The 9,798-nt window shown below is 43.3% G+C and overlaps 1 pseudogene; it reads left to right on the top strand.

Annotated features, from left to right (window-relative positions):
- Positions 1–383: 383 nt before the first annotated feature.
- On the top strand, positions 384–6,350 carry LOC123051023 (protein FAR1-RELATED SEQUENCE 11-like; annotated as a pseudogene).
- Positions 6,351–9,798: the final 3,448 nt, after the last annotated feature.

Below are 9,798 nucleotides of genomic sequence, written 5' to 3'. Positions count from 1 at the left end.
ATAGTGGGTAGTATGGTAATTTCACATTAGGTATAGGAATACCCACCCGACGCCGTACGTCGCGCGCGACGTCGTACGCCCGCCCGCGTATGCCGAACCCGTCGATGTACGCCCGCCCGCGTACCCGCACTCGTCGTTGTACGCCCTCACGTCTCGACGTTGGCGTGGATAGTTGTTGGAGGAAAAAAAAGACACGATAGCCGCTGACGCCCGCGGTCGAAACCCTAAACCCTAACGCATCCACGCCGTCTCCACGTTGGCCCCCATCTGCACGAAGTCGCCGTCGCCCGAGTCGCGGCCCAAACAGGCCGCCGCGCGTGCCCCGGCGCCTTTACCGCTGCCGGCGTGCGTGCCCGCCGCCGCATTCCATTCCCGTCGCCCAGATGGCCGCCCACCCGCGATCTACGTCGCCGCCTCCCTCCGCACACTACGCCTACTACGACCAGCCATCGTCCTCACGCCGTCGACACCTGCCTCCGCCGGCCAGCAACGTCACGCCGTCATCACGTTCGTCATCGGAGGAAATTGATCCGGCTGAAATCCTCGCCGCCGTGCAAGAGGTTGGTTTGAGACATTGTTGTGCTTGATAAGATAGTTGTTTTAGGGATGATGTTACACGGCGTTTGATTCATCGTACAATTTTTTTTAACTATATATAGTTAGAGGAGGAGGGAGATTATGATGGCGATGATTACGGCGAGGACAACGAAACCTCGTCACGGAATATGGATGAACCTCGTGAGGAGAACTACATGAGTTTGGATGAATCTTATAGTGGCAATGTAAGTGTGATCAATGTTGATAAAACAATAAATATGAGGGGGTAAATATGATAGACCGCACGGAAAATTTAATATTTTTTTGCATGATGCAGCGACATGGCGATGATGATGATGATGATATGGATATAGATGATTCATTTGCTGAAAGTGCACTCCGGGTATGTTATTAATAAAATCAGAGAAGAAATGACATAATAACCATATGAGCGCTTACATGTTTTTTTTGCAATGCGCGCAGATGGACGAGGACGGGGACTTTATGAGGAATATTGTGGACGATGAAAGTGACAAATCGCACGTTGATGCATCTCATGATGACAGCTCCAGCAAAGTAAGTTTTGAAACTTACATCACTAAAGTACATTTTAAAATTATAACTGATTGACATAAATGGTTTAATGCATTAATTTACAGGGAGATGTAGATGGTACAAGCGGGAATGATGAGCATGTTGGTGATGATCTGTTTAATTTTGACATCGGATTTGATGAATATCAGCAAGAATCATTGGACATGCATTGGAAGGTCATGAGGAAGACGTTCAAGTCACTAGGAGATGCTTACAATTTCTATAATCAGTATGCGTACGAGCATGGTTTCAGCGTAAGAAAGGACTCACTGAAATATTCGAAAGGTCCTGAGGCAACTAAGCGCTTGAGAAAGTATGTGTGTGCGAGAGCTGGAAACGACAGGCAAAACGTTGTACAATGGAAGGCAGGACCCGCAGGCTGAGAGGGGAGACTCGTTGCTTCTGCGATGCGCATATAACTTTGAAACTTGATAAAGAGCGTGACGTTTGGTATGTCAGCAGTTTCAATGATGATCATAGTCACGTTCTAGCTAGACTGGATGAAGTCACGTTTCTTCGGTCTCACAATCAGATAAAAGAATATCAGAAGGCTGAGATCTTAACCATGGCAGGTGCTGGAATCAGAAAACATATGATTTATGATTAACTCGTTGCGCGCTCCGGGTCATATGCAAAGGCTGGTTTTGGGAGGAAGAAGCTTTATAACATGTGTTATAGAGAAAAAATGAAGTTGCTTGCACAAGGTGATGCAGATACTGCCATTGGGATCATGATGACCAGAAAAGAGAGAGATCCAAATTTCTTCTTTGAGCACACCGTCGATGATGAAGGAAGGCTGAAAAACATATTCTGGTGTGATTCTCAATCACGTCGAGACTATGTTGACTACGGTGATGTGACAGTCTTCGACAGCACATACAGGATGAATAGGTATGGCATGCCATTTATACCTTTTGTCGGTCTGAACAACCATCGTCGCACCACGGTATTCGGTTGTGCTCTTGTGTCTGACGAGACGGAAGATACATATGTCTGGCTGCTTCAGACGCTTTTGAGTGCTCACTGTCAGAAGAGGCCCAGGTCAGTAATTACTGATGGAGATGCAGCTATGATTAAGGCCATAAGAAAGGTACTTTCGGAGGTTTGGCATCGTCTTTGCTCGTGGCATATTGAGAAGAACATGCAGAAACACCTTCATCATAAGTCTCTAAAGGAGTTCAGGTCTCTACTTTATTATGCCACTTCAAAAAAGGTATTTGATGAGAGATGGGCAGCGTTTACCGCCAAATGGCAGTCGGAGAAAACAAAGACATGGTTAAGTAGGATGTATAAGAAGAAAAGGCTTTGGGCTGCATCATATCTGTCAGGTGGGTTTTTCTTAGGTATGCGAAGTAACCAGCGAAGTGAGAGTCTGAATTCATGCCTTCACTTGCATCTAGACTCCGGTATGACTATTGTGGATATGATTGTGCACTATGAGAACTGCATAGTTCGTCTCCGTGAGAATGAGGCGCATGACGATTGCACAAACTCACAGACAGTTCCAGTACCAGTATTGGATGAGTGTAAAGATATTGAGAAATCAGCTGCCTGTGAGTTCACTACGGCAAACTTTTATATCTTGCAGGAAGATATGAAGAAGGCACGGGAGCTAGAGGTCCTTGAGAGACTGAGAGGAGCAGACACTCACAGATTCATACTAACATGGAAGGAAAATAGACATATCAGATTCACTGTGGACTACACCCCAGGTAACTTAGAAGAAACTGTGAAGTGCAGTTGCAGAAGCATGTATCGCAAAGGACTTCCTTGAAAACATATTCTTCACGTTCTGATTCAGCTACGCTTACGTGAGATACCTAAGTGTTTAGTACTACGGAGGTTGAGCCAAGTTGCAAGGGGTGGACTTCCCGTGAAGCGCACTAGCGATCTGTTTGCATGGGGATGGGCAGGTGCAGGGGACAGAGCTAGGTACAGCGAGTTGACTATCTTATCTGCTGAAGCAACTCAATGAACTCATAAAGCATGCCATAAACCATTTTTATTCGACAAGTTGAAGGCGGCTCTGAGGGACATAATAGATAATGATTACACTGAGGATGTGTTGGGGAACGTAGCAATTTCAAAAAAATTCCTACGCACACGCAAGATCATGGTGATGCACAGCAATGAGAGGGGAGAGTGTGATCTGCGTACCCTTGTAGATTGACAACGGAAGCGTTAACTTGGTTGATGTAGTCGTACGTCTTCACGGCCCGACCGATCAAGCACCGAAACTACGGCACCTCCGAGTTCTAGCACACGTTCAGCTCGATGACGATCCCCGGACTCCGATCCAGCAAAGTGTCGGGAAAGAGTTCCGTCAGGACGACAGCGTGGTGACGATCTTGATGTACTACTGTTGCAGGGCTTCGCCTAAGCATCGCTACAATATTAACGAGGACTATGGTGGAAGGGGGCACCGCACACGGCTAAGAATATGATCATGTGGATCAACTTGTCTCTAGGGGGTGCCCCTGCCTCCGTATATAAAGGCTCAAAGGGGGGGCTGGCCGGCCAAGAGGAGGCGCGCCAGGAGGAGTCCTACTCCCTCCGGGAGTAGGACTCCCCCCCTTTCCTAGTTGGAATAGGATTCGCAGAGGGGGGAAAAGAGGAGAGAGAGGAGGAAGGGGGGCCGGCCCCCTCTCCTTGTCCTATTCGGACCAAGGGGGGGAGGGGCGCGCGGCCCATCTATGGCGACCTCTCCTCTCTTCCACTAAGGCCCACTAAGGCCCATATACCTCCCGGGGGGTTCCGGTAACCTCCCGGTACTCCGGTAAAATCCCGATTTCACCCGGAACACTTCCGATATCCAAACATAGGCTTCCAATATATCAATCTTTATGTCTCGACCATTTCGAGACTCCTCGTCATGTCCGTGATCACATCCGGGACTCCGAACAACCTTCGGTACATCAAAACGCATAAACTCATAATATAACTGTCATCGAAACCTTAAGCGTGCGGACCCTACGCGTTCGAGAACAATGCAGACATGACCGAGACACGACTCCGGTCAATAACCAATAGCGGGACCTGGATGCCCATATTGGTTCCTACATATTCTACGAAGATCTTTTATCGGTCAGACCGCATAACAACATACGTTGTTCCCTTTGTCATCGGTATGTTACTTGCCCGAGATTCGATCGTCGGTATCATATACCTAGCTCAATCTCGTTACCGGCAAGTCTCTTTTCTCGTTCTGTAATACATCATCCTGCAAGTAACTCATTAGTTGCAATGCTTGCAAGGCTTAAGTGATGTGCATTACCGAGAGGGCCCAGAGATACCTCTTCGACAATCGAAGTGACAAATCCTAATCTCGAAATACGCCAACCCAACATGTACCTTTGGAGACACCTGTAGAGCTCCTTTATAATCACCCAGTTACGTTGTGACGTTTGTTAGCACACAAAGTGTTCCTCTGGCAAACGGGAGTTGCATAATCTCATAGTCATAGGAATATGTATAAGTCATGAAGAAAGCAATAGCAACATACTAAACGATCGGGTGCTAAGCTAATGGAATGGGTCATGTCAATCAGATCATTCAACTAATGATGTGATCCCGTTAATCAAATAACAACTCTTTGTCCATGGTTAGGAAACATAACCATCTTTGATTAATGAGCTAGTCAAGTAGAGGCATACTAGTGACACTCTGTTTGTCTATATATTCACACATGTATTATGTTTCTGGTTGATACAATTCTAGAATGAATAATAAACTTTTATCATGATATAAGGAAATAAATAATAACTTTATTATTGCCTTTAGGGCATATTTCCTTCAGGAGGATGAGCCTGGTGCGGAGGTACAGTTTGTGAACGACGATGCATTCGAGCCTAATCAAGATCATGGTCTTGTTCGTGATCCTGCAAAAGTTAACACCAAAGGCGCACCAAAACAGAATGTTAAAGGCCGCGGTAAGGATGGTCCTGATGTCACTAAAAATGGGCGACCAAAAGCTTTTGATGAGAAAAGCAAACGTCAATGTGGACTGTGCGGTGTTACGGGTCATTATAAGTCCACGTGCCCTCAAAATCCTAAGTATAATTTTCTTATGTTATTGTATATGTTATTGTTCAAACCGAATTTATTTGTTCATTGTGAATTAACACATATCTTATTGTTATGTAGGAACTTTTCTTAACTTGTGGAGTATGGAAGATTGGTTCACCCTTTGATTGAAGACTGTTTTATTATGGATGGCTATGGAAGACCGTTCCACCCTTTCATTGAAGACAGTTTTTTAATGTTCTATACATTTGATCTTTAATAATTGTTATAATATGTTATATGAACTTATTTTACTTCGTTGATGTCAGACTATTTTGTTTTGATGACAGACTATGTAATGCAAGAAGGAGTTTTACTTTGTTTATTTTGATGTGTTAATTTTTACTGTTAATTTTGTGCAAGTCGCTGTTGTTTATTTTGATGTGCTCATTTTTGCATAGTACTGCCGTCGCTGTTTACTGTATATTTTCTGCATTGCACGGTCGCCGTCGCTTAGAACGCCGTCATTTTAAAAAAAACACCCGACAAGTGCGCCAGCGGCACTGTCCCACAGTGGCAGCGTCGGCCGGCGGCACTGTCCCACAGGGCAGAGTCGGACGGCGGCAACAGTACAAGGCAACGAAAGGAGTTCGATAGCCTATGTGCCGCCGGGTATATAAGCCGGTCGTCGCGTGCTCCGTCGGTCGAGCTGGGACTAAACATCCCAAGTCGCCCCGCGTGGAACTTGGGCCGTCGTCGCGCCGCGTGCTACTTGGGCCGTCGTCGCGCCGTGGGCGGAAACAATGATATTGGGCCGGCCCACGCGGTCACGCGCGTCGCTGCAGGCACGGCGGCTGCGATAGCTAAGTTTTAGTCCCACCTCGCCCGACGGAGCGCGCGACGACCAGCTTATATACCCGGCGGCGCACTTGCAGTCGAGCGTCTTTGATTAGTTATGCTACCCGCCGTTCGACGCTGCCCTGTTGGACAGTGCCGTCGGTCCTGTCTGACGTCAGACTGGCCGGCGCACTTGTCGGCAATTTTTTTATAGAAAAGGAAATTAAGAACGTCGGTGTTATAATAAGCGACCACGACAGTGCTTTAAAGTGCATAATAAATACATGTACATTTTTTTAACATTCAGCAGTACAGGAAAACAACTTGACGACTGCACAACTATAAATATGAAGATTTCAAATGTAAAGACAACGGCATGAAGACAACATAATAATCCAAATGTCATTCTCGATTTAAATATTCAAAATAGTAGTGTCTTCTTCATCACAAGACATGTTAGTCGAAATAAATGTAAACATTATATGAGCCTACAAAATTTTCTTTTACAAAAATTTTGGCACATTTATTTCTTCTTTGCAAGCTGGGTAACTTTGTCCTTCACATCGTTGAGCGTATTTTTCTCCGAAAAAATAAGTTGCGCAATCATTAAGTCCCTCGATTTATCAATTGACCCCTGTTATAAACTTCATATTAGTACAATTCAAATAGTATTACATAATGAATTTAATTGAATATAAGCATTTGAAAAAAAAACCAGACCTAAGAAAAATGGCTTGTCCATTTTTCACCGTTCCAATATTGAAAGCATCGAAGAACAAATATTCCACATGAATTGCTGGTCCGTACAAACAACAGTTCATAAGTTCGCATTTGAGGTAAGATATTAAAACAATATGAAAGTATTTACTCACCCGTCTTCTTGTTGTGGGATGTTATACGTTTTGATAGGCCAGGTAGACACATCCGAAAAATTCACAGCACCGCTCGCATTCGCATCACGTATGTCATATCCAAGTTGATTTTTCTGTTCATATACATAATAGCACGAAAAGAATTTAACATAGTTCAGTTACTAAATGATAATTTTAATATGCTCATGTAAATTTACGCCGTACCAGCTCCTCAACTTTTTCTGTAATTTCGCTGTCAAGTTCGGGTCCCATCAAAGAATCAAGAACCTGGAACTCTTCCTTCGGGCGATGCATGACAACCGAAACCCAGTGGGTATTTCCCTTATTAAGAGGAATATAAAGCTGCATCACAACGAAAATATGATGCAATCAACATATACTATCTTATTATTTATATCCCATATATGCATACTTTAAGGCAGTTGAACTTACCTTATCTTTTTTAAAATACTCATCGGTGCATCTATTCAAGGGTCCATTCTTCTTCGCCACAACTTTGTTATCATTTTTTCCTCCCTGGGTGTCTGGTCTAAATTCAAGTAACCAATTGACCAGCCAGGTCGGCATTATATGACGATCTTCACCAACAACTCCCAACAGATACGACGAATAAGCATTGATAACCTGAAAATAATTTAAATGATGTATAACAATTCCAATTTGCATTGAATGCTAATAGAAAACAGAACAATAACTTACATCACCGGTTAGCCATTCATGGTCAAGAATCTTACAAGCCCTCTCTGCACTTAGACCTTCGCGCATGCCATCATTGAATATTTCCTTCTTTCTATGTTTTGCTGACCGCTGATAAGCATGAACAAACTTAACACTAGCTTTAATCACATTGTATTCTTCTTCAAAGACTTCTTTCTTGAATAGTTCTGCAATACATGACGGTAATATGTTAATAATTCAATGATAAGTAGTAATTTCAGCTCGAAAATAATATGATAAAACTCACTTGTTTTTGCTGAACGCTTTGCACGCTTTGTAGGTATAACGGGAATATAAGGAGACTTTATAAGGTTTGATCGTCTCCGCTTCCGTTTCCCTACACCCTTCTCCTCTACCTCATCTTCTCCAATACAATCTACCGATCCACGTGATGCGATTTCATCTGTTCATAAAGATGTAACGGATTTCTCATCAGATACCTCAGGAACTTTGATAGGATCTTCTTCATCACCCTTGAAACTATCGAAATATTCAGGTGTGCAATAATAAGGTGTCTTCTCTTCAGAATCATTAATATCATCTTCATCATCCTCTTGCACATTCTTTTTTCCCGGTGTTTCAAAATTGTCCACGTCAGGATTATATACAAATTCCTTACGAGGTTTTCCACCATAGTTTCTACTTTCACTATTTTCACCATACTCATTCTGTTCTTCTTTTTCACTATCACCGGCTTTGTAAAATACAGCGCTTTTGTTCAATTTCTCCATGACCCTCTGTGATTAAAAATTAGTTGTAATTAGTTATGTGACACATCGAAAACCATTGTGAACGGCAAAATCAGAAAAGTTGTACATGTGCGCATAGCTCCGGCATATGAAGCATATCCTTACGAATGTGCTTCAGCTCAATCAAAATCCGATCCATAATAGCGTTCTGGGTAGCTGAAGCCTCAGATGTACTCACGCCTGTTCTCCTTCCAGTAATGTTAGACTTTCTCGTACTGGATTTCTTTTTCTTTTCAGCCTGTTCCATTCTTATTTTCTTTAAGCGGTACTCTTCTGTAATAGTGTCATCGATCTACAACATAAAGAATCATACAATCATATTTAATTAATAATTAATTGCAGACTTTAAATGGAAAAATAAATGTTTAACGTATTACCATTCCAACACCACGACCATTTTGAAAGTCGTACTTGTCTCTTTTCTCCGCTGCCGCTTCTGTCCAATTCCTCATCAAGGGGCTCAACAACGCTAAAGGATCATACTTTGGACCGGTGCTTGGCTGCACCTTCTCCCAATATAGATACTGCAAAATAAACACACAACCATTTAGCATGTGTTACACTATTATTACATAATAAAACTATTCAATTTTAAAAATAAATCATACCTGCAGAAGTGCTAGGTTGCCACGTGGCCATTCCCTAACACGACCGGGCTGCAAGACCGTACCAATCTCCGACAAACAAAACCGCAAAGTGAATGCGTTCCAGTTGAACTTTTTTATCTGCCTGACATCTTGCACTAGTGCATAATAATTCTTCGGAATGTACTCATCAGACACTGGTGCAATTATAGTCCCTAACAGGACGAGAAACGCCATCCGAACAAATCCATCATTCGCGTTTTTATTTCTCACAATCTTCTCAATAAGATCATCAATCAATATTTTACCATTCTTCTTTTTAACAAAACTAGCTGGAATTTTTTTATTGCTTTGCCTTGGTCCATACTAAAAAAACTAGAAACATCAACTCCATTCTTCAAACCAAATATCGCAAACACATCATCAGGCCTCAATGAAATCAACCCTTTTTTACTGCCTCTTGCACCATGAATTTTTTACTGCTAGGATTATAACCTTGAATCATAAGTGCAAGCAAATTATCACGCATCTTGACCGAAGGTATTCGTAACATGCCCTCCATCTCCGTTTCGTAAAACGTAAATCGCTGACTTGATGTTAATTTATTAACAAGAGTAACCCATTTTTCTACAGAACATGCAATCACACCATCGATGTCCATACTGCATATAAAAATATCTATGTGACGTTGCACGCAGCTAATGTGTTATATAATGTTGAAAATTTTAAAATATATACCTGCCCGACGGCGACTACAGCGGGCGACGGTGATCACAGCGGCTGATGGCGGCGTCTGACGGCGTGTTCACAACCGGCGCTGACGGCGAGTGGTGACGTCGGCCGCTGACGACCGGCGCTGACGGAGGGTGCTGACGTCGACTATTGCTGGGTGACGACGGGCGTTGA

The sequence above is a fragment of the Triticum aestivum genome, chromosome 1A (genome assembly GCF_018294505.1).
Source record: "Triticum aestivum cultivar Chinese Spring chromosome 1A, IWGSC CS RefSeq v2.1, whole genome shotgun sequence".
Taxonomy (NCBI): domain Eukaryota; kingdom Viridiplantae; phylum Streptophyta; class Magnoliopsida; order Poales; family Poaceae; genus Triticum; species Triticum aestivum.
This window is presented reverse-complemented; position numbering and strand designations above follow the sequence as displayed.